Below are 26,265 nucleotides of genomic sequence, written 5' to 3' on the forward strand. Positions count from 1 at the left end.
GTTATATGTAGTCTGTATACATTTAGCCACATTCTAGCCATGTATATTTCTCTTGAGAGTTGTACTTTGGTTTTCTTTCCCCTGACACATACAGATAAAACCATATTCTTCCTCTATTCTGCAATTCCAATAAAACTCATAATCCTTACTCACCAGAAATCCAAGCACTGCACTCTGAACAGCTTTGGTTATCAGTTCATATTGATAACTTTGTCTTTCAGATTCTCCCCCCTTCAGGGAGTTTACAATGAAATTGTGCCCTTGGTTTTTTTTTATGCACATCTCCCCTGCTTTCTGCAGCACTGAAGCATGAGTCCATGGTGATCTAGGCCAGGAGATGAATCTGAGAGACAAACAACCATGGTGCCCAGTGACTGCCCCTCTGCTCTGAAGGCTAGGGCTTTCTTACTGGGTCAGGCTCATCACTCCAGCTCACTCCTTCCTTGGGAAGAGTCCTCCCTAAGGAGGTTCCTCAGGCTCACATGGTCTATCATTTTGCCAGCTGTGTCCAAAGAATCTTAATCCTACATTATGCTAAAACTGGGACCAATGAATCAGCCAGTCTTAGTGGGTAGAAATCTTAATATAGCCAGGTGCTGCAAGCCAGGGTATAAAGTCCAGAGACAGGAAACCCTGTCAGAATCACAAGCAGGGTCAATCCCAACACATACTGGCTTAACAGAGACAAGAGCAAGACTCAGTTCTGCAATAAGTAGCTGAGGACAAGGTCTAAGCTGGGTAGGAGTCACAGGGGATTCATGACCAACCCAGTGTGGAAGATGATTGTTGAACCAATGAAACTTGAAACCACCAGAGGATAAAATTCCAGTAATTTTCAAAAATTGTATCCATATCATATGAATTATTTTAAAGAAATAGTATTTCCGATGAGTTTGAGAGGCTGGCTGGCATACTGCTTAAGGTGCACAGGCTCTCATGCAAAACAGCCTGGGCTCACATCCCAGATCCACCATTTACCCCATTTGTGGAACCTTGGATAAGTTTCTTCACTTCTCCATGCCTCAGTCTTTTGCCATCTGTATAATGGGGATAACAGTAGTACCTACCTTGGAACACTGTTGTGATGATAAGTGAATGAATACACAGAAATCTTATAAAACAGTGTCTTATTGTTATCATAATATATGAGCACCAAGTGGCTCTTATTGAAGAAGGGGTGAATATGGGCATCCCAGAGCTTGCCCCCACCCTTGGCATACTTTGAAAATCACTGCTCCAGTACAACCTTCCACCCAGTCCAAGAGTCTCCTCTATAGCAGCTGGCCTCTGCTTAACAGGGACCTCATTACTTCAAAAATCTGTTAGCTTCAATTATTTCATACTTTAAAGTCTTCCCTTATATTGACTCAAAATCTCCCAACCAGTGGAGTGGGAGGTGCTACTAATCCAAAAGGCACAGGATATAGCAGAAAGAGCAGTTACCCTTTAGTCAGACAGACCTAGAATCATGGTTCTGCAACTTCTTAGCTGTGTAACCTTGGGGAAATCAGTGAACCTCTTTGAGCCTCTGTTCTCTCATCTGGAAAATGGGAATAATATCATCTAGCAGATAGGGTTGCTGTGAGGATTAAATAAGGTAATATGTATAAAGTGGCTGGCACAAATACAGCACTAGAAAAGTAGCATTGTTTTTATTCTACCTAGTGGACTTGGTGTTGCCCTGAACAGCTATGGAGAGCAAATCAAATCCTTCTTCTGGATGAAGTTGGTCATATAATTAAAGGCAGATGGTATGGAGGACCCAGTATTTGCATCTTACTTTAGACTCATTACATGTGCCTTTCTCCCTGAGTATGCTGTAAGCTCTTTGAGGTCAGAGACCATATTTTATCATCTCTTTAGTTCCATTGCCTAGAATGTTGCAGATGCCTGGGGTGTGTTGGTGAATGAATGAATGAACAAACAGCCATAACCTATTAGTAGGCATTTGGAAGTCTCCTGGCTACAGAGACCTTGCTCTTCAAATGCAGAAGCTTGAAGATTATCTGTACCTTATCCTGGGCTCATTGGCTAACAGAAAACTTGCTGTCCTCCAGCCACAATTGCCAGGCTCCCTTAGCAACTGAGCTACTGTGTCCCCAGCATATGATGGCCTCAAATTTGCAACTTTTCTCACTTCATAGAAGACAGAGCATAGTCCTATTTAGAAAATGTTCTCTGTCAAAAGAGGCAATTGCAAAAATGTAATAGGACTGTTAGTCCAACACTAACTTTGCTAGGCAGGTAGTGTCAGAATTATCATCTCAATTTGTTTCTTTGAGTAAAATGACTGTATCTGTTTTTCACAGAACTGTTTCAGAGCTGATGGTTAGCATATTAGGAATAACTGTACTAAATGCTTTTCTAAATCTTTGGAAGAACAGGAGTCAACTGGGACATATTATTATTATTATTTACTTTTGTTAATATTATTATTTTGCATAACTAAATCGCTCTTCTTTGTGTGAAGTGAAATTAGATTTGGAATGGTAGTTAATGAAGTTTTGACCAGCTAGGCTTAGTAATACAATGCAAATCCATTAATAATAGAATCCATTGTTATAAAGCAGACATTCCATAACACTTCAGAAAATTCCCCCAGAATGCAAGAGGAAGGAGGCAAAGGGGGGAGAGAGCATCCAAGTTCTTAGCATAGCAACAGCAATTTGATGAGAAAAGCCATCCAGTGCCTAGAAGAGACAGGATGTATGATCTGGACATGGAAATGCTCTTCTCCTGCCTCCATCATCAGTAACACATATCCTTATCCCAGGGAGTAGATTTTCCCAGAGCCATTCAAATTCTTCTACCCAGTCCCCCATATGATCTATGACAAAATGTAGGCATATACTAACAGCATAAATAATAACAGTAATAGCTAGCATTTATCAAATGCTTATTATGGGCCAAGCACTTGACGTAAGTTAGCTCATACAATCATCGCATTACCCTTGTGTGTAAGCCCTACTATCCCCAAATTACTGACAGAGAAACTGTGGATGTGAGAGGTTATGCAAAGAGTCCAAGATCAAACAGCTTAGGAGCAGAGCTCAGATTTGAACCCATGCCTGATGGACTAAAGAGACTATTCACTTAAGCACTATGTTATATTGTCTCTCACATCATCTACAGATCAAGCTGGGGCCAGGAACATTTCTTGTCTGTCTTCCTCCAATTCTGTCAGTGATTTTATAAACTCTGATCATGTCCTTTCTGTCTTTGCCTTTAAAAAGATGCTGCCTACTCAGTGTTTAATCCGTCTTCAAAAGGCTGGACCCATTCCTTTGACCATTTCTATTAAGTATATGTGTGCACACATGCTCGTGTGTGTATGGGTGTGTGTGATGGAGAGAGAGAGAGAGAGAGAGAGAGAAAGAGAGAAAGAGAGAAAGGAGAAAGGATTGGTGGTAAAACAAGGCTGTTCAGCTGCTTGGAAGTATAACTTTGCGGCTGAATGCTGCACCACACTTCTCTTTCTGTTAGACAGCTGTCTTCTGTACAGACCCCAAAAGCACCCCCGGGAAGCGGAGGCTGAAATGGCCTGGGAGCACCTGCAGCCTGCTCCACCAGGTGGGAGATTATGATTCAGTGCAGAAGCTGAGGCTCCTTGGAGCCCTCCCAGGTAAGAGCCCTCCCTTCGGAAGAGAGCTTGTTCCACTAAAGGGAGCTGGCTCCTCCTGCAGGCCAGTCTTAGGAATGACCTGCTTTCTGCTGTTTCTGAATGTTCTTCCCATTCGGGATGAAAGAGCCACACAAGGCAGTCATCCTCACCCTCCCACTCTTGCCCCCCTCCATGGGCGGGGGGCAAGTAGTAAAAGAATCATTAAGGAAAGGAGGGCCCAACTCCTTCTGCTCCTGGTCAATTACTCTAAGCCTAAGCAGCAACTCTGTTGGAGGCAAGTTTGATGAACTGTTCATCATACTCCTAAATAATTTGTTACCCTTTGAGAACAAGCAGCCTATAGGAGCTGTGAAGTTTTTGTAAGTTGTCACCTTTTGAGAGATGAAAAATAAAGCAAAAGCCCCCTTTTAGAGAAACCACAGCTGCTTTGCATGCCATTTCCAGCATTTATCTTGTACTGTTACAGGGCTCATATGTTCTCCCCCACTCCTGGTGATTGGACTCCTATTGTTTTCTTTGCTTTTCATTATTCAAACAACTCCCCTTTGTAAGATCCACTGTGCTCAAATTCTCCCAGCATTATCCCCATCTCACCTAACCTCATGGGCTTCCAGTGCATAACAATCCAACAGCTTTTAAATAAGGGTTACAAAAGCAGGAAGTGGGAACACACTTAGTGGGGGACAGGGGAGGTTGTGTCAAATGAGATGCACCCAGAGCATTTCAGAGAGTTTAAGATCTTCTCTTTTTTCTGACTTTGGCTTCCCTGACACAGCTCTACTACTTGCCATTCTGCAAAAATCTTCTTTCTCCTCCACTGGTTTTTAGTGAAACCTCCACAGAGCTCCCTTGGTGCCAGCTAAGATGAAACACATTGTGTATGGCGTCTCTTTCTCTATCCCCAGCCACGCACATATCCCAGATACCATATTTATATCCAAGAAGCAGGTTACAGTGGATGGTGAGGGTGGAAGAACACAAGCTGAGATGAATTCTCTTCTTTGGAATTGACACTGCCTCCTCCTGCAGGCCTTAAAGCTCTGTGTCTGTGACTGCACCCTGGCAACAGTGGCACCCCTCCCTATCTGCCATATTCCAGAAGAGACAGAGCAGAACATTTCTGCACAGCAGCACCCATGCCCCCCACCCACACTGACCTTTCCCTAGTATCTTATTTTCTCTTACCTGGACATATTATAGAAAACACAACAGATTTGGAGCCAGAGTTGATAAGAGATTTTAGGGGAAAAATTAAACAGACACATGCCCTGAATAACTTAGCCTTCAAACTCACCCTTCCTCCACAAAGCATCACACAAAAACATAAAGATAATTGAAATTTTGCCACTTAACAAGCAGAAATCCTCACTCCATCAGGGTGAGCAGCGAGCAGCTAGAGGTATGCCTTCCTTTAAGCAAATAAAATGTAGAAATCCAAAGTTCTAAAATGCTCCCCTTTTAGAGCCAATCCCACTTTTTTATTTCAAAATTGTTTAACATGCTTATATTTGTCAGCAATTCCTCTAGTTTTTAAGACCAGGATTTCTTGAATGAGCAAATTTGGTTGATACAAAAGAATTTTCATAATGCTAAAGATCTAACAACACTTAAAAGTATAGTGAGATAGCCCAGGACATAGAGTGTGGCTTGGGACATGCTATGAGCAGATCTTAAGAGTTCTGATCATTGGAGGTCTACCAGCACCTTAATGGTAAAATTATGCTTCTCCTTCAAGATAAGCAAATAATTTCAAAACAGCACAGAGGAATACACAAGAGATTTGACTAATAAATTTAGCCCCTATGTTTTTGATGAGTATTCTCTAAACTACTGTTACCCTACACTAATAATAAAGGTATTTTTTAGTTTGCTTCCCTAATAGGTGGATTTTTTTATTTGTAAGTTATGTGTGTGCGTGTGTGTATGAAAGAGAGAGAGAGGGAGAGAGAGAGAGAGATTGCTTTTAATCTATGAGAAACAGTACACACAATGGTTAAGAGACAGACTTGGGAAGCAAACTGCCTGGAGTAAAATCTTGGCTCAGCTACTTACCAGCTGTGTGATCTTGGGCAAGTTACTCAAATTCTCTGTGTAGTACCTCAATTGCCTCGCATATAACATGCAGATACTAACAATGCTATTCGACTATTATTATTAACACAAAGATTTTTTTGAGAATCGAATGACAATATATGTAAAGCACTTAGAACAGCATGAAGAAAGAGCTACATAAGTATCATTATGATGATTACATTATAGAATTACAAAAATAGAAATTTTAATGGAGAAGATAAACAGAAAGGAAATTTTAATATTATATTCCCACATGTCAAGTGTCAGCAAACTACAGCCCATGAGCCAAACCCAGTTCAATGTCTGTTTTTGTGCAGCTTATGAGGTAAGGATGATTTTTCCCATTTTAAATGATTGAAAAAAATCACAAGAAAAATAGTATTTTGTGACATGTGAAAATTACATGAAATTCAAATTTCAGATCTATAAATAAAATTTTATTAAACACAGCCATGCTCATCTATTTACATACTGTCTATGGCTGCTTTCTTGCTACAGTAGCAGAGCTGAGTAGTTGCAACAGAAATTGTATGGCCCTTTACAGTAAAGAGGTTGCTAATCTTTGCTCTAGATCACTGTTTCTCAGGGTCAAATCACCACCTGGATCACATGACAGAAATGGAGATTTCCTGGCCCTGACTCAAATGTAATGAATATGTAATTGAGCCTAATGATTTTCATTTTTCTAAAACCCCTTAAGAACTCCAGCTCCATCCAGACCTATGCTTGAAATACCACTTAAATCCTAATGACTCTAGATCAGAATCCCCTCTTAAGTTCCAGATTTATATATATCCCAAAGCCTACTTCATGTTTCCAAATGACTAATTGACACCTTTGACTAAGCATATCTGGAACTGGACTTTTAATTTTCTACCTCACATGATCTGCCAAACTTGTCCACCCCTCAATTTTCCCTGTTTCAGTTAATGATACCACCAGTTACCAAGCCAGAAACCTAAGTATCATTCTTGACTACTCTTCCTGATTCTCCACATTCCATCAGTCAGAAGTTCTGTTGACTCTGCCTCCAAACTATAAGGAATCCAGTTACTTCCAACTGTCTTCATTATCATCACCCTAGTCTGGCTCACTTGGACTACTGCAATAGTTCTGTAACTGTTCTTCCTGCTTCCACCTGTTAAAGTAAAAGATAAAATCATGACTCTCATAGACAAATAAGTGTATGTCAAAAGTTTCAGCCAATACATTCAATAATGAGGTAAGATTTTAAATCTAATCCAAAGATCATTTGAAAAACTAAATGTTTATGGATAATGTTGGGTTAGACACAAATTGGTTTATATCTGACAAGACAATAACTATAACCTTTGGGGTTATCTATCATACTGGGAATGGAAAAAATGCATTTGCCTCTCAACTTGGCGACAATCTACAAGTTGTATAAAGGCCCAGAGAGTAGAAAGTCAAGCACAGCACTTTTCTTTCAGTGAACCTATTTTGTCTAGTTACAAATTTTAGTTAATTATTTTTGACACACTCTTGTCCTTCCCTCTACAGTCTATTATTCCACATAGCAGCCTGAATGATCATTTTAAAACATAAAAAGTTTCACAAAACTTACTACAGCCTACAGAGCCCTGCGTGACTTGGTCCCTTATTCTCTGGCCACAAATCCTACCACTGTCTCAGTGATGCACTATACTTTGGCTACACTGTCCACCCTTCATTTCCTGGAATCCACTAAGCCCATTCTCACCACAGGGTCTTTACATTAATGTCCCCTGTGCTGGGAACCATCTTGTCACAGATCTTCCCTTGTTGTTTTCTTCTTGTCATTCAATACTCAACTTAACAGTCACCTCAGAAGACTTAACGGTCACCTCAGAAGACTTAATTTACCTAATTCTTCACTCTGTTAGTCTTTTGCACCATCCTCTTTTATTTCCTTCACAAAAATTATCAAATTATTATTTGCATTTCTTGTTTATATGTTCATTTCTGTTTCCCCCCACCATTTGAAAGTAAATGACATGAAGAGAGGGACTTTATCCTGGTCACAAGTATGTCCCTAACATCTATCATAGTACTTGGTACATAGTAGGCACTCAATAAATAGTTGTTGAATTCACAGGTCTGAGATACGTTCTGAAGTCTATCCCTGCCTCTGTCATTAACTGGCAATTCTATAGCTTTGGTCAAATCCTTTCCTCTCTCTTGAACCTCAGTTTTAGCATCTATAAACATATGTTGTTGAACTAAATTAGCCTTAAGCTACTTACCAGCTTTACAATACAATCTATGATTTTATAAATGTATGACTATTGTAGCCATCTTCCAAAAGCAGAGGAGAATAGGGTCGCAGGTATTGCCATCGTCATCGACAGCAGCAGCACCTACCACACAATAATCATTTATTCTCACTCACTCTGTTTTAGTTGCCTTGGCTTCTCAAGCAAATACCATGCAATGGGCTGGCTTAAACAATGGGGATATATAACTTACGGTTTTGAGGCTAGGAAAAGTCCAAATCAAGGCATCAACAAGGTGATTTTTTCTTCCCAGTGACTGGCACCTGAACTGGCTATGATTGGTCCTGCCTCTCTCGGCCTCTCCCTTCTCTTTAGGATTCCATTCGTGTTCAGCTTCTTGCTTACTGTGGCTTTCTTTCTCTCTGTCTGAGTTTCATTCTGCTTATAAAGTATTCTGGTAACAGGATTAAGACCCATTCTAATAGAGGTGGGCCACACCTTAACTGAAGTCACCTCACCGAAAAGTACTGCTTACAATGTTTCATGCCCACAGGAATGAATTACATTTAAGAACATGTTTTTCTGCAGTACACAGCTCCAAACCACCACACATTTTCTGCTAGGCTTTATGCTAGATGTTGAGAATACAATTAACTAAAAAAATATATATGCTTCTCTCATGGAGATTATAATCTAATTGGGAAAGCATTCTATATACATGCAAAGCAAAGTAATAATACAAAGCACAAAGTAAGATTGAGAGCTTAGTATGCACCGGACATTATTCTAGGATCTTTCCCATATATTAAGTATAAGTCTCACAACAAACCTATGAAGGAGTAGTCATGCTATTATTAACAACACTAGATAGTAAGTACTAGTATTACTATGTCTATTCACAGATAGGAGGTGCTACTGGAATGCAGAAGAGTTCACAAAGGAAAGAATACAAGCAGCCTTAAAGGAAACAGTAGCTGAGCTGAGCCTAAATGAAGGATAGGATTTAGACAATTGAAGAGGAAAAAAGAGGCCTTTCCAAGAAGAAGGAACTTAAGCCAAAGCATTGAAGGGGAAATGCATATGGCAGTTCCAGGGCACAAAGAGTTGAGTGATTTCACTGGAGCAGAGTTACCTGGGGAAACTTCTGTGAGACGATTGGAAAGGAAGTTGACAATTGAATTGTGGAGGGCCTTGAATCCTTGAATGCCAGGCTATGGAGTGTGACCTTGTTCCTATAGATAGTGGGGATCTATTGAAGGATTTTGAAAATGCAGTGTCCTGTTCAAACTTGAGATCTAAGAAGATTAATGTGTCAATTAAGGCGCTATCACTAAAATCCAGGTGTGAAATAATAAAGGGTTGCATTAGAGTGGTTACAATAGGAGAGAGAGAAATTGGGGTTGTAAAAGAAATTAGAGGAAGAATTAATTGTAATAGGTGACTGATTTGATTTTAGACAAACAGATGGATAGGACAAAAATGACTCCAGTTTTCCATTTTGGGGTATTTTTTTAAAGAAATGGGAAATTCTTGAGAAATGGGAGAAAACAATGGAAGGTTTTAGAAAAATTTTAGTTACATTTAGAAATCACTGAACTATTACCCTGAGAAGACTAACAGTTATATAAATGTCAAGTTAACTCTGACTTAAATTCAGCAGAATAAAGAAAATAGTGACTGCGTTATCAAATGTTCATGAGAGAGTAAACAACCATTTTGTCATTATTATTTAGAAAGGCAGAAAGTCCCCACATAGTGAAGGATTTATATTTTCTGCTTAGTTAAAAATTGTGAAAAGCTATCTGAACTTAAGCAGAGCACATTGATAGATGAGGCCGTTCTATTAATACATTGTATGACCTATCTCCTCCATTTGCTTCTGTAGATAAACTCTCCAGCCTTCACTCTGCTGTCTGCCTTGGGTAGCTGACCTATATAGACCTTATCAGTTGGCTCTCTGCTCTTTGGGTTTTGGGAGGACTTGACCAATAGTGAGCCCACTAGGAGATCACAGGGAAGGATGAAAATAGTCAGTGTGTTTAATCCTCTGACTTCTTCCCTGACAGACTGCTCTGGCATGGCTGTGTCCCTAATCCTAAAATCATTGCTCCTCTCAAGATGGGATCCTCTACAAAGTTCTCTCCTTCCAGGTTCTGGTAATTGCTATCTCTCTGCATTCCATGGGCATGAGAATGGTAGCATCTTCACTTCTGCTATCCTTGGGTTACTACATCATCTCTTGTAGTTTTTCTACACCTACATCTTTGTAAATAATCCCTTCACAATTACATCTTCCATGAATTATGCTAGTTTGACTCTTTATTTCCAATGGGATCTTACTGATACAGTAATTATTCCTTAAGTGGCCCCAGGAAACAGATTTTCAAAATGGGAATCTGAGATTGTCCATATAGAGTTCAAGGACAACCTCCTTGCTGAGAGGAAAAGGGAATAAGTAATCTGTAGCATAAAGTGGTATCATAATCATCCAAATTATCACCTGTTATGGCATGGAATAAAGTACAGATAGAGGGCAATTTCTCAGGAGATCAAATGGCTGTTGCAATTTGTCCTTATGTGAACACAAGTGATTATAAATAGCATGGTATCATGTGGCTTTTCCTAACAGAACTAAATTGAATACCTAAAGGAGGAAAAGAAGTTAAAAGCTATGAACATACATTTTAGGATATTTGTAAAGAACCCTAAGGTCTCCCTGGCAGCTTCAAAGTGGTCTCTCTTCTTCGACAAGCACAGGGCAGTTATGGCTGCAGACAAAATCTAGAGTCTGATTGTAAATGTTGCAGACTTGCAGTGTCAATTAAATGCTTCATCTTGTTAACTCACTTACCTTAAGGGAAGGACACTGATGGAGAAGGACAGGGACCTTAAGACATGAGATAGGGACTTTGGAGCAGATATTCACAAGGCTGAGAACTTAGAACTTCCAAATTCCTCTGATCCTCCACTGCTGGAAGAGGCAGTTCCTTCCCAGATTCTTGAGGGAACTAGTCCTTCTCTACATAAAAGCATTTAAAACCTACACCTAAGGCAGTTTGTCTCACAAATTTATGTCAATTTTTCTTTGGACTCACCCTCACAATCTCTCCTTACCTCCTGGCACATAATCAGTGTTAGATTCCAATACAGCTAATAGGAGTAGTGCTAAGCTACTCTGGAAATAAATATCCTGTACGTGGAAAGAGTTACAAGATCTTGCCAATCTGTATCTCTATGAGCCTGCTGAATATGTCTGAGGTAGGAATTCAAGGATATTGGACCAAGGGGTTGGATTTTGGAGTCAAACTAACCCAGGTTTGAAGAACATATCCACCATTTACACTAACCTGTGTGATTTTTTTTGGAAATGTTTTTTAAAAACCTTTGAGCCGGGAAAACCCTGCCCCAGGTGCCTGCAGCAGCTACTGCCGCTGCTGCCTCTGCAGAAGGCAGACCATCATGCCTCTGAGTCCCTTCCCTCCTCCCCCTTCAGGGCTTCAGTTGGCAATTACCCAAGAACTATATGAAACAGTGTTTTCAGGGTCTCTAGTAACCAGTCACACATCAGACACAAGTTTGGAATTGGAGGAAAAGCTGAGATCGCAGCGAATATTGTAAGTTCCCCGGACCAGGGGTCTGGTGCCCCTCCCCACCCAGACCTCACAGACTGTCTTGCTGCTGGCTCCCTGAAAGGGGGAAAAAAAAAACAAAAAACAGCAATCTGCTGAGGGCAAGAAGAGGGGCTCAACCCAGCCTCAAATGCAGAACTAATTAACAAATTAATTAACTAATTTTGGGAGCTGGGGGTGCTAAAGATGGGCTGGGCTACGAGAAGAGGGGGCACATAAAAGCGGGCACCCATTCCCAGGCTCCAAAAAAGCCATTTTTTCCCTACATTTTGTCCCTTCTGGGTTCTCACTGATTCCTCATCTTTTTGCATTTCAATAGCCCCCTGCAGGGGTGGAATTGAAGCTGTTGGAGAGTAATTATCAGACAATAGACCAAAGTACATCTTTAAATGCTCTATTCTGACACTAACAAAACTTCCAGGCTAGGGAAAGGCTTTTAAAAGGGACTCTTTTTTTTTTTTCTTTTTTCTTTTCCTTGTTTTTCTTTTCTATTTTTTTAATCTAAAAGTAACATGTGGTTATTTTCTATCAGAAAGCCCAGGTTGAGGGAATAGGCTGGGCTTGGGGGTAGACAGAGTACCCACAGCATCTTTAAGTTCTGGATTCATTTCTGAAGAAGGTCTGCACCCCAGTCTTTATTTGGCAACTCAGGTTGACCAAGGAATCTAGCTGGAGATGCCCCAAAGAGGAGAGGGGAGAAAGGAATAGTGCCCCTGAGAGACAACTGGAGTTACTAGGATTGGGAGAGTGGAGGGAGGTACAGCTCAACTGGCAGTCCTTCTTCTGGGAACTCAGCCCCCAGGGGCTGGAATTCAGATCCCTGCTTTAGTCAGCCATGCCCCTGACAGGATCAGAGTCACCAGGAGAACTAAAGTCTCCATACCTCCTTACACTGGTGGGGGAGCTGCGGGCTGGCAAGCGCCACCTGCTGGACAGGAGAGGAAAAGCACTGATTCTAAAGGCCTCATAGGAGGGTCTCATTCTCAGGAAAACTCCATACCCTCTCAGTGAGACCTGGGCCTCAATAGACTGGGAAAATCTGACTGGGGTCAACCATATCTGAGGAGACCGTCTCATAAAAAGGCTACATAGAGGCAGGGCAAGAAACAGAAAAAACAGAGGTGAAAAATTCTGATCAACTAAATAGAACTTAAGTTAGAGGTCTAGAATAAGTTGAACTGAATAACAGAGGCCAGAGAACAAAGCCAACCAACAAGAAAACCCCTGGGTAAAAGATAGAAAACAAGCTCCAAAATAAACTAATCAAGAAAATCTATGCCTAGTCAACTTAAGATAACAAGCCATACCAGGAAACATGAAAATATGGACCAGCCAAAAGAACAAACTAATAGTTCAACTGAGATACAAGAATTGAGGCAACTAATGCTAAATAAATTCAATGAGCTGAAGGAAGACATAGCAAAAGAGATGAAGGATATAAAGAAGATACTGGATGACCATAAAGAAGAATTTGTAAATTTGAAAAAACAAATGGCAGAACTCATGGGAATGAAGGCCACAATGGAGGAGATGAAAAACACAATAGAGGGACACAACAGTAGATTTGAACAGGCAGAAGAAAGGATCACTGAACTGGAAGACAAGACATTTGAATTCATACACACAAAAGAACAGATGGTGAAAAAATGGAAAAATATGAGCAGGGTCTTAGGGAGCTGAGTGACAACATGAAATGCACAAATATATGTGTTATGGGTATCCCAGAAGGAGAAGAGAAAGGAAAAGAGGCAGAAAGAGTAATAGAAGAAGTAGTCACTGAAAATTTCCCAACTCTTATAAAAGACAGAAAATTAGAGGTTCAAGAAGTACAGCATACCCCAAATATAATAGATTCCAATAGATCTACTCCGAGACACTTACTGATCAGATCGTCCAAAGTCAAAGACAAAGAGAGGATTCTGAAAGCAGCAAGAGAAAAGCAATCCATCACATACAAGGGAAGCTCGATAAGCCCATGTACAGATTTCTCCACAGAAACCATGGAGGCAAGAAGACAGTGGCATGATATATTTAAGATACTGAAAGAAAAAAACTGCCAACAAAGAATTCTATATCCAGCAAAACTTTCCTTCAAAAATGAGGGAGAGATTAAAACATTTTCAGACAAACAGACACTGAGAGAGTTTGTGAATAAAAGACCAGCACTACAAGAAATATTAAAGGGAGTGCTACAGGCTGATAGGAAAAGACAGGAGAGAGAGAGTTGGAGAAGAGTACAGAAATGAATATTATCAGGAAAGGTAAAAGGAGAGAGAGGAAAAAATAAGATACAGCATATAAATTCCAAAAGACAAAATGGTAGTAGAAAGTACTGCCCTTACAGTAATAACACTAAATGTAAATGGATTAAATTCCCCAATAAAAAGACACAGACTGGCAGAATGGATTAAAAAACAGGGCCCATCTATATGCTGTCTACAAGAAACTCACTTTAGACACCAGGAAAAAAAAGACTGAAAGTGAAAGGTTGGAAAAAGATACTTCACTCAAACAACAACCAGAAAAAGTGGGAGTAGCTATACTAATATCAGACAAATTAGACTTCAAAAGTAAAACAATTAAAAGAGACAAAGAAGGACACTATATATTAATAAAAGGGTTAATTCATCAAGAAAACATAACAATCATAAATATTTATGCACCAAGCCAAAATGCCCCAGAATTCATGAGGCAAACACTGAGATCACTGAAAGGAGAAGTAGACAGATCTACAGTAATAGTTGGAGACTTCAGTACACTGCTCTCATCAATGGATAGAACATCTAGACAGAGGATCACTAAAGAAATGGAGATGTTGAATTGTATGATAAATGAACTAAACTTGACAGACATTTATAGAACACTACATCCAACAACAGCAAGATACACTTTTTTCTCAAGTGCTCATGGAACATTCTCTAGGATAGACCACATGTTGGGTCACAAAGCAAGTCTCAACAAAGTTAAAAATATTGATATTATACAAAACACTTTCACAGACCATAATGGAATGAAGTTGGAAATAAATAAGACAGAAGGTCATAAACTTCACAAACATATGGAGCCTAAACAACATCCTTTTAGAAAATCAGTGGGTAAAGGAAGAAATTACAAGAGAAATTAGTAAATACCTCGAGGCAAATGACAATGAAAACACAACTTATCAAAACTTATGGGATGTAGCAAAGGCGGTGCTGAGAGGGAAATTCATTGCCCTATATGCCTATATTAAAAGAGAAGAGAGAGCAAAAATTGAAGAGCTAACTGTTCACCTGGAGGAATTAGAGAAAGAAGAGCAAACTAACACCAAAGCAAACAGAAGGGAAGAAATAACAAAGATTAGAGAAAAAATAAATGCAACTGAGAACAAGAAAACAATAGAGAGAATCAACAAAACCAGAAGTTGGTTCTTTGAGAAAATCAATAAAATTGATGGACCACTGGCTAGGCTAACAAAAAAAAAGAGAGTGGATGCAAATAAATGCAATCAGAAATGGGAAAGGAAATATAAAACTTACCCTGCAGAAATTAAGGAGATAATGAGAAGATACTATGAACAACTATATGCTAATAAACTAGACAACTTAGATGAAATGGACAACTTCTTAGAAAAGCATAAACAACCAACATTGACTCAAGAAGAAATAAATGACCTCAACAGACCAATCACAAGTAAAGAGATTGAGTCAGTCATTAAAAAGCTGCCAAAAAGGAAAAGCCCAGGACCAGATGGTTTCACATCTACCAAGCATTCAAGAAAGAATTAGTACCAATCCTGCTCAAACTCTTCAGAAAAATTGAAGAAGAGGGAAAGCTACTTAACTCATTCTATGAAGCCAACATCACCCCAATACCAAAATCAGATAAAGATACTACAAAAAAAAAGAAAATTATAGACCAATTTCTTTAATGAATATAGATGCAAAAATCCTCAACAAAATACTCGCAAATTGAATCCAGCAAGACATTAAAAGAATTATATACCATGACCAGGTGGGATTTATTCCAGGTATGCCAGGCTGGTTCAACACAAGAAAATCAATTAATGTAATACACCACATCAATAAATCAAAGCAGAAGAACCACATGATCATCTTGATCAATGCAGAAAGGGCATTTGACAAAATTCAACATCCTTTCCTGATGAAAACACTTCAAAGGATAGGAATAGAAGGGAACTTTTTCAATATGATAAAGGTGATATATGAAAAACCCACAGCTAACATCATACTCAATGGGGAAAGACTGAAAGCTTTTCCTCTAAGATCAGGAACAAGACAGGGATGCCCACTATCACCATTGTTGTTCAACATTGTGCTGGAAGTTCTAGCTAGAGCAATTAGGCAAGAAAAAGAAATAAAAGGCATCCAAATTGGAGAGGAAGAAGTAAAACTTTCACTATTTGAGGATGACATGATTCTATATGTAGGAAATCCAGAAAAATCTACAGCAAAGCTACTAGAACTAGTCAATGAATACAGCAAAGTGGCAGGCTACAAGATCAATATGCAAAGATCTGTAGTGTTCCTATACACAAGTAATATGCAACAAGAGGAGGAAATTTAAAAAATCCCATTTACAATAGCAACCAAAGAATCAAGTATTTTGGAATAAACTTAACCAAGGACACAAAAGACCTTTACATAGAAAACTATAAGAAACTGCTAAAAGAAATTGAACAAGACCTAAAAAAAAATGGAAGAACATACCATGTTCATGGATTGGAAGACTAAATATATTTAAGATGGCAATTTTACCCAAACTGATTTATAGATTCAATGCAATATCAATTCAAATCCCAACAACTTACTTTATGGAAATAGAAAAACCAATAATCAAATTTATTTGGAAGGGCAAGTTGCCCTGAATAGCCAAAAATATCTTGAGAAAGAGGAACGAAGTGGGAGGTCTCACACTACCCGACTTTGAAGCATATTACAAAGCTACAGTGCTCAAAACAGCATGGTACTGGCATAAGAACAGATATACCAACCAATGGAATCAAATTGAATGTTCAGAAGTAGACCCTTGCATCTACAGGCAACTGATCTTTGATAAGGCAGTCAAGCCAAAGCAACTGGGAAAGAGAAGCCTCTTCAGTAAATGGTGTTGGAGAACTGGATATCCATTTCCAAAAGAATGAAAGAGGATGCCTGTCTCACACCTTATACAAAAATTAACTCAAAATGGATCAAACACCCAAACATTAGCACCATGACTGTAAAACTCTTAGAAGAAAATGTAGGGCAATATCTTAAAAATCTTGTGATAGGAGGTGGTTTCTTAGACCTCACACCCAAGGTACGAGCAACCAAAGAACAAATAGACAAATGGGATCTCCTCAAAATTAAACACTTTTGTACATCAAAGGACTTTGTCAGAAAAGTCAAAAGGCAACCTACACAATGGGAGATGATATTTGGAAACCACATATCAGATAAGGGTTTAATATCCCACATATATAAAGGAATCCTACAACTCAATAACAGAAAGACAAACAATCCAATTAAAAAACGGGCAAAAGACATGGACAGACATTTTTCTGAAGAGGAAATACAAATGGCTCAAAAACATGAAAAAAATGCTCAACTTCACTGGCTATTAAGGAATTGCAAATCAAAACCACAATGAGATATCATCTCACACCTACCAGAATGGCCGTTATCCAAAAAACAGAAAATGACAAGTGCTGGAGAGGATGTGGAGAAAGAGACACACTTATTCATTGTTGGTGGGAATGTAGAATGGTGCAACCACTCTGGAAGACAGTGTGGAGGTTCCTCAGGAAGCTAAATATAGATTTGCTGTATGACCCATCTATTCCATTGCTAGGTATATACTCAGAGGAACTGAAACTTAAGACACAAACGTACATTTGTAAACCGATGTTTATTACAACATTATTCATGATTGCCAAGAGATGACAACAGCCCAAATGTCCATCAATGGATGAGTGGATAAAAAACTGTGGTATATGCACATGATGGAACATTATGCAGCTGTAAGACAGAACAAAGACATGGATCATATAATAACATGGATGAACCTTGAGGATATTATGTTGAGTGAAGTTAGCCAGAAACAAAAGGACAGATTCTGTATGGTCTCACTAATATGAACAGACATTAATGAACAAACTCTGGGAGTTAAAAGCTGACAACACAGGCAACCAGGAGATAGAAAGAGGGTAGAGATCAGGCATTTGATGCTGAAGGACTACAGAATGTTTAGAAGGACTGATTGTATAGATCCAGAAATAGATAGCATAATACTGTGTGATGGTAGCACAGTATTGTAAGTACACTGAACAAAGATATCTGTGAGTAAAGCTGAAAGAGGTGGGATAGGAGAATGTATGACACCAGAGGTTAAGATAGATGATAAAGACTGGGACTGTATAACTTGGCAAAAACTGGAGTGGACAATGACTCTTACTAAATATACAAATATAAAAATGTTTTTGCATGTGGGAGAGCAGATGAATGTCAACCATGTAGAGTGTTGAAAAAGGGATGGTATTTGGGAAAAAAACATAATCAAAGCAAACTAGAGTCTATGGTCAACAGTAACATTGTAATATACCTCCATTAAATGTAACAAAGGCAATATGCCAATGCTAAGTGTATATGAGAGGGGGATATAGGGGAGGAATATGGGATTCTTGGTAGTGGTGTGATTTTCTGTCCTTACTATTATATTGTATTGTATGACATGTTATTTTTCTTTTTATCATCTTTCTCATTGCTAAAAAAAAAAACAATTTTTCTTGTAATAATCAATATGTTCAAGTGCTGATTGTGGTGATAAATGTACAACTTTATGATGATACCATGAACAACTGATTGTACACTGTGGATAAAGGTATGGTATGTGAATATAACTCTATAAAATTGTAGGAAAAATATATATAGGAATTAAATTGTTGGAGAAAACATGGTGAGAGGGATGTACCTATCTACTGTTGATGAGAAGGTAGAATGGTGTAGCCTTTCTGAAGGTCAGTGTGGTGGTTCCACAAAAAGTTAAGTATGTGGGGACCATAAGGTCCTGCAACCTCATTATGGGGTATGTCATTTGAAGATCTGAGAGCAGAGACATGAATGTACATTTGCAAACTGGTGTTCATGGAGGCAGCAATCACGATTTGCAATGGGTGGAGGTGACGTAAGGGTACATAGGCTGAGGAACAGAATGGTGAACTGTGGCGTATGCATACAATTGAATACTGAGCAACTATGAGAAGGAGTGAAGCTGTGAGACACATGAGGTGAATGAATCCTGTACACAGTATTTGAGTGAAGTATGCCAGAAATAAAGGTAAACACTATAATGCCTCACCAATATGGACTAACTACAATGTGTAAACTCAGAATTGAATCTTAGAGCATAGCCTAATGTGGACATGACTATTGTGATGGTCCCTGGATTGTAAGTTCTTACAGCAGTCAACTCTATTCCTGAATTGTAATGCCTATCTCTAAACTTTGAGATGCTGATCCCTTAATGTATAACCTGATTGGTCTCTGGAACAATGCATATCTCTGAGACACCTGAAACTCAGAGCTAGAGCTCAGCAGATATGAATGTCAGTATTAGTGCATACAGCAACTGTTAAAAAAAAAAGCAGAAAAAGAGCCCAGACTTCAATTAGTGATATGAATGAAGCAGATCTGGTTAGGACTAGGGCAAACTGGCCAAAGGGTCAAAACTGTGTTTTAAAACTTCAACTTCCATGTGAGACCAAGGGAAGAGATGTCTATTTGGTGCAGGATCTATATTTTCTAAACAGTATAACTCTACAGTCAGTTTGTTCAAACACCACAATTACATGGAACTTTGAATAGGAAGTGAGATACAGTAGGTTAGTATAGGTTAGAGTGAAATAGTGACACATCCCAAAGTAATTTGGGCAGAGAATAAAAGATATATTTACAGCCCCCCCTCCACCCCGAGGAGCTGGGGGAAGGTGCAGAAGTGTTGGACTTCCTCACCTGGAATGGTGTTGATGTTGTCACAAACATTGGGACTGGCAGTTTGATGTGCTGAGCCCTCTATCGTGGGACTTGCCCTTATGAAGCTCATTACTGCAAAGGAGAGGCTGAACTTGCACATAATTGTGCCTAAAAGTCTCCCCCTGAGTACCTCTTTGTTGCTCAGATGTGGCCCTCTCTCTCTCTAACTGAGCCACCTTGGCAGGTGAACTCACTGCCCTCCCTGCTACGTGGGACCCAACTCCCAGGGGTGTAAATCTCCCTGGCAATGCAGAATATGACTCCTGGTGTTGAATCTGGACCCAGCATCATGGGATTGAGAATATCTTCTTGACCAAAAGGGGGATGCAAAATGAGATAAAATACTTTCTGTGGCTGAGAGATTTCAAATGGAGTTGAGAGGTCACTCTGGTGGACATTCTTATGCACTATATAGATAACACCTCTTAGGGTTTAATGTATTGGAATAGCTAGATGTAAATACCTGAAACTCCCAAACTCCAACCCAGTAGTCTGGACTCCTGAAGATGATTGTATAATAATGTAGATTACAAGGAGTGACAGTGTGATTGTGAAAACCTTGTGGATCACACTCCCTTTATCTAGTGTATGGATGGATGAGTAGAAAAATGGGGACAAAAACTAAATGACAAATAGGGAGGGATGGGGGGATGGTTTGGGTGTTCTTTTTTTACTTTTATTGTTTATTCTTATTCTGATTCTTTCTGATGTAAGGAAAATGTTCAGAAATAGATTGTGGGGATGAATGCACAACTATATGATCATACTGTGAACAGTTGATTGTATACCATGGATGATTGTATGGTATGTGAATATATTTTAATAAGAGTGAATTTAAAAAAAAAAAAACTTTTTAGCCACAGTTTACTCATCTACAACATGGAAAGAATAATAGTAGTATCTACCTCACAGAATTGTTGTGAAGATTAAATGAGATGATATATGCAAAGTGCCTGGCACAGCGCCCAGCATGATGTATATACCCAGTAAATACTATTCTTATTCTTTTTATAGCTCATGGCATCCACAGAGGTAGGAAGTACAGTTTCAAAATTCATTAATTAAGGTCTTGTTTACAATTTTATTGTTAAGTCTAATTGCTTGCTTGAAATAGTCTCCTGACTTCATTAAAGTAATTATTGTCTGTCAGTAAATGATGGGTTTAAATTTCTGTACATATGCTAGAATTTCATGCATCTTGTACTTCACAGCAGGAACCCAGTCTTAGTCAACATTTTCTTGTTCTGACATCTTCACTCAAGGCATAGGGTCTTACTTAAGTGAAGGTATAATTATCCTTCAAAATAAAAGTGTAAACAGGATTGTGTGTCTCAGATTTGTTTTGTTCCCTTACTGTGAACATTGTAGTTATATTACTGCATTGGACTGTCAGCATACAGCAAGTCAGCAAGTTGTGCAAAATAAGGAACTAGAACTCTAGAAAACTGAGGCAGTGTTGGGAGTGAAGAGAAGGACCACAGCAGAAAGGAACTTACCAGCCCTGGCAAATTACACAACAACCTGAGTTCAGGATGAAGTTTGGAGTCCTCAGCCAAGGGCTCCAGCCTTATAAGCCATAAAAGGATCGCAAAAGCTGGAATCAAAGAATATATTAACTATTTTAAGAAATATATATTCAATATCTACTACATGCAAAAATTAATAGCAGGCAGGTACATAAGACATAAAAAATAAAGACAAGATATGAATCCAAATTGAGGCAAACATTGAAATCAAGACATTAGTAGGAAAAAGCAACAGTTGAGGTATCAGACAAGCAATTGGAGCAGGAGACATGGAGCACTGGCAACAAAGTCCTTGATGCTTAAAGCCAACTCCTCCTTCCTAATCAGGGGACTTCTTCTATACTTCCATCCTGGGAAGCCTTCTCTTCCCAAAATGGCCTCCCTCAAGCTCACAAATGAAAGAAGCTTAACAGTTGCAGATGATTGGAAGAAAGAATGAAGTTAATGAGAAAGATAAACAAACCATGGCATGCATACATAATATGTTAAAGAATAAAAAGTTCATATTATAGGTCCTCCTCAGTCCTGCCCATAAACTGAACAGTTTTGTTGCTTGTCCATTTTCATTCTCCATAGTATATTATTCATAGACTGGAATACTCTAAGTATGATAAAATACAGATGGCTTCCTCACCACCAATAAAGGAAGAGAGAAATATGTGCACTGGGTTTATGAAGCTGCAAAGGGAGATTCTGAATACTGTGTCTATAAAACTATGGGTTTGATTCCTTTCAAGACAGGGGAAAACAGGCAGAAATTGTAAGTGGAAGAAACAGCAACAAAAAGAAACAGAAAATGACAAAAAAAAAGGAGGAACTTTAGATTTTCAGATTATGTTGTAACCACCCAGATCATAACTCTCACTATTCCAGAAAGACCTGGGCTGCAGTGGGACAAAGGGTGAGAAAAGATCCAGAGGTAGCCAGATCCTAAAACAAGTCTTCTTAATGTTAAAAGGTACCAGCTAGCTTTCTGAAGACTACAATAAACAAAACTGAAATTGTCAGAGGGGATGGGGCAAGATGACAGCATATGGAGGTGTGGAATTTATTTAGTCCCCTAGAGCAACTAGTAAATAGCCAGGAATAACTAGAAAATAGTCTGGAAAAACTGAAGGGGGGCATCTGTGACTGAACACACATTGTGCACCAGTCTGGAATGGTTGGAATGGCTGAGATCTCAGCATAGAACAGTAAGTAAAGCTCCCCAAACTGCAGAGCTGGGACCCCTCCCCAAACAGCATGACAGGCTGAATTGGAAAACTTCACTGTGGGAAAAAGAAGCAGTCCCTGCCAGGAGAAATGGAATGCAGCTCAACCAAGCTCCAACTGCAGTTTTAATTAACAAATTTGTACTAGTCAGTACATGCAATGAGCACAGATAAGCCAGGAGCAAGCAGGAAAGGAACCTGGAGCTCTCTCCTAGCAGAGAGGCAATGGGGCTGATGGAAAAAATAATACATAAATAAATAAAAACAGAGGCTTTTGGAGTCAGCTGAGATCAGAATACTGGAAAGGGGCTGCATCCCAAGAAAAGGGACATACAGAACCATGTAACAACTATGGATCTTGCCTGTTGAACTGAAGGGCTGGGGACTGGCTCTGAAAAGGGGACTTTTTTTTCTTTATTTTTTCTCTCCTTCTAAGTAGCTTATTAGAGAAAGCCTTGGGCATTTTCAATTGTCAACATTGTGCCAGGCAAGGGTTAAGATAGAGAGTCAAAGGACAAACCTAAAATGTAAGAGATAATTCCCTAAAGGGCTTATCTTCCCTAAGGAAAAAAAGGGGGGGAAAGTCCAGCTCAAGTGGCACCATTCCCTCAGGGAACTCAGCCACAGGGCCTGGGAGGGGGGTGGAACAGAAACAGCTTTAGCTTGGCTTCTGACACCCTCAGTTTCTGGCTGGGACAGGGTCCACAGAGAATTAAATGCACTGCACCTCTTTACACTGGTGAGGAGCTGCAGACTGACAAGTGCCACAGGCTGGGCAGGATAGGAAAAGCACAGAGTCTAGAGGCCTCACAGGAAAGCCTGACAATCTTCTTGGTCTCACCCACAGGGGAACCTGATACTGAATACAGCCTCCTCCTGAGATCTGGGCCTGTCTGGTCTGGGAAAATCTGGGGTAATCAGGAAACCAGATGCCTAAACAGCAAAAATTATGACCCACACTAGGAAAAATGAAGATATGGCCCAGTCAAAGGAACAAACTTATGCTTCAAATAATATACAAGAGTTGAAAGAGTTAATTAAAGATTTTCAAACAAATATGCTAAATCAATACAAAAATCAGAGCAACAAGTTGAGGGAAGATATGGCAAAACAGATGAAGGATATAAAGAAGACACTGGGCAAATATAAAGAAGAACTCAAAAGTTTGAAAAAGCAATTGACTGAATGTATGTGATTGAAAGGCACAATAGAAGAGATGTAAAACACAATGGAGACATACAACAGCAGATTTGAAGAGGCAGAAGAAAACACTCAGGAACTAGAGGACAGGACATCTGAAATCCTACATACAATAGAACAGATAGGGAAAAGAATGGAAAAATATGAGCAGGGTCTCAGGGAATTGAATGACAACACAAAGAGCATAAATATATGTGTCATGGGTGTCCCAGAAGGAAAAGAGAAGGGAAAGAGGGCAGAAACAATAATGGAGGAAATAATCACTGAAAATTTCCCATCTCTTATGAAAGATAAAGCTACAGATCCAAGAAGTGCAACATATCCCAAACATAATAGATCCAAGTAGACCAACTTCAAGACACTTAATAATCAGATTATCAAATGTCAAAGACAAAGAAAGAATTCTGAAAGCAGCAAGACAAAAGCAATCCATCACATACAAAGGAAGCTTAATAAGACTATGTGCAGGTTTCTCAGTACAAACCATAGAGGTGAGAAGGCGGTAGTATGATATTTTTAAGATACTGAAAGAGAAAAACTGCCAACCAAGAATTCTATACCTGGCAAAACTGTCCTTTAAAAATGAGGGAGAGTTTAAAATATTTTCAGACAAACAGACATTAGGAGAGCTTGTGAACAAGATACCTGCTCTATAAGAAATATTAAAGGCAGCACTACAGGCAAATGGGAAAAGACAGAAGTGTGGAAATGAAGATGATCAGTGAGACTGTATGGTCTCACTAACATGGACTAACATTGATGAGCAAAATTTGAGAGATGAGAACACAGGTTATCAGGAGATGGAAAGAGGACAGAGATCAGGCATTTGATGCTGAAGGAGTGCAGAAGGCTCAACAGGATTGATTGTATAGTTCCAGAATTGGAATAGATAGCATAATAGTGTGTGATGATAATGCAATATTGTAAGTACTCTGAACAAAGATGAGCATGAGTACAATTGAAAGAGGAAGCCTAAGGGCATGTATGACACCAGACAGAAAGATAGAAGATAAAGACTGGGATTGTATAACTTAATGAAAACTAAAGTGGTCAATGATGGTGATTAAATGTACAAATATAAGAATGTTTTTAAGTGAAGGAGAGCAAATGAATGTCAACATTGCAAGGAATTGAAAATTTATGGTATAGGGGAAAAAGACAATCGATGCAAACTAGAGTATATAGTTACCAGTAACATTGTAAGATGCTTCCACTAATTGTAACAGAGGCACTATACCAAAGCAAAATGTCTATGGGGGGGATATAAGGGAGTAATATGGGATTCTTGGTGGTAGTGCTGTTGTCTGAGCTTTTCATTGCATTTTATTTTTATTTTTCTTCTATCATTTGTATTTTTATTCTTCATTTTTTTCCTCTTTCTTTTGGGAAGAAATGGAAATGTCCTCTTATAGTTTGTATTGGTGAATGCATAATTATGTGATTATACTGGTAATCACTGATTGTTTACATAGAGTGGATTGTATGGTGTGTGAATAAAACTGTTTAAAAATAAACAGAGGGATACAAGTGCTGGAGAAAATGTGTAGAGAGGGATGTACCTATTCCCTGTTTGTAGGGAGGTAGAATGGGAAAGCCCAGCTGGAGGGCAGTGTGGTGGTTCCACAAGAAGCTAACTATGGGGCTGCCATATGGTCCTGAAACACCATTATTGGGTACATACTTGGAAAGACTGGGAGCAGGGACATGAGTGGACACTGCACACTGTTGTTTATGGCAGCAGGATACATGATTTGCAATGGATGGAGGTGGCCTAAGGGTACATTGGCCAATAAATGGAACAGTGAACTATGGTATGTACATACAAAGGAAAACTCAGTGATGACAAGAGGAAATGAAGTTGTGAGGTATGCAACTAGGTGAATGGACCTTGAGGACAGTATGTTGAGGGAAATAACCCAGAATCAAAAAGACATACATCATAATGCCTCACTAATATGGACTGACTATAATGTGCAAACTCTGAAAATTGAATCTAAGAGCACAGGTTATAAGGGAAGTCTTATGGTAAAGCTTCCTAGATTGTAAGCTCTTATAGCAGTCACATCTACACATGAGTTGCAATGGTTGTCTCTAAATTCTGAGATTCTGAGCTGTTTGTGTATAACCTGGTTGGGCCCTGGAACTTTGAGTAACTGCATGACACCTCAGACACAGAGTCAGAGTTCATCAGATATGAATCTCAGCATTACCCCATACAGCAAATATTAAAGAAGCTGAAAAAGAGATCAGACTTAAATTAGAGATAGGAATGAAACAGACTTGATTAGAACTAAGGTAAACCAGACTAAAGGGAAAAGGATGATATCGACTGTGTTTTAAAACTTTAACTTCTGTGTGAGACCAAAGGAAGAGATGTTAATTTGATGCAAAATCTATATTTTCTGTAGCTTGCTATATAAGTTAACTTGAATGGTCAGTTTATTCAAACACCATAATTACATGGAAACTTTAATAGGGGGTGAGAAGTGGTTGGTTTGTACAAGTTAGTGTGAAATCCTGATACATCCCAGAGTAATTTGGGAAGAGAATAAAAAGTATTTGCAAAGTTCCCTTGAGGGCCTGAGTAAAAATGTGGAAACATTAAACTTCCTCACCTGGGGAATTCCTGATATTCTTTCAAACGTTGGGGACTACCACTGTAGTAGGCCAAGTCCTCAATCTTGGGGCTTGCCCTTATGAAGCTTGTTACTGCAAAGGAGAGGCTAAGCCTGTTTATAATTTTGCCTAACAGTCACCCCCAGAGAACCTCTTTTGTTGC

At 39.1% G+C, this 26,265-nt stretch overlaps 1 pseudogene; it reads left to right on the plus strand.

Annotated features, from left to right (window-relative positions):
• The first annotated feature begins 2,901 nt into the window (after positions 1 to 2,901).
• Positions 2,902 to 26,265, plus strand: part of LOC119522416 — a 39,462-nt pseudogene continuing 16,098 nt past the window's right edge.

Source organism: Choloepus didactylus, chromosome X (genome assembly GCF_015220235.1).
Source record: "Choloepus didactylus isolate mChoDid1 chromosome X, mChoDid1.pri, whole genome shotgun sequence".
Classification (NCBI taxonomy): domain Eukaryota; kingdom Metazoa; phylum Chordata; class Mammalia; order Pilosa; family Megalonychidae; genus Choloepus; species Choloepus didactylus.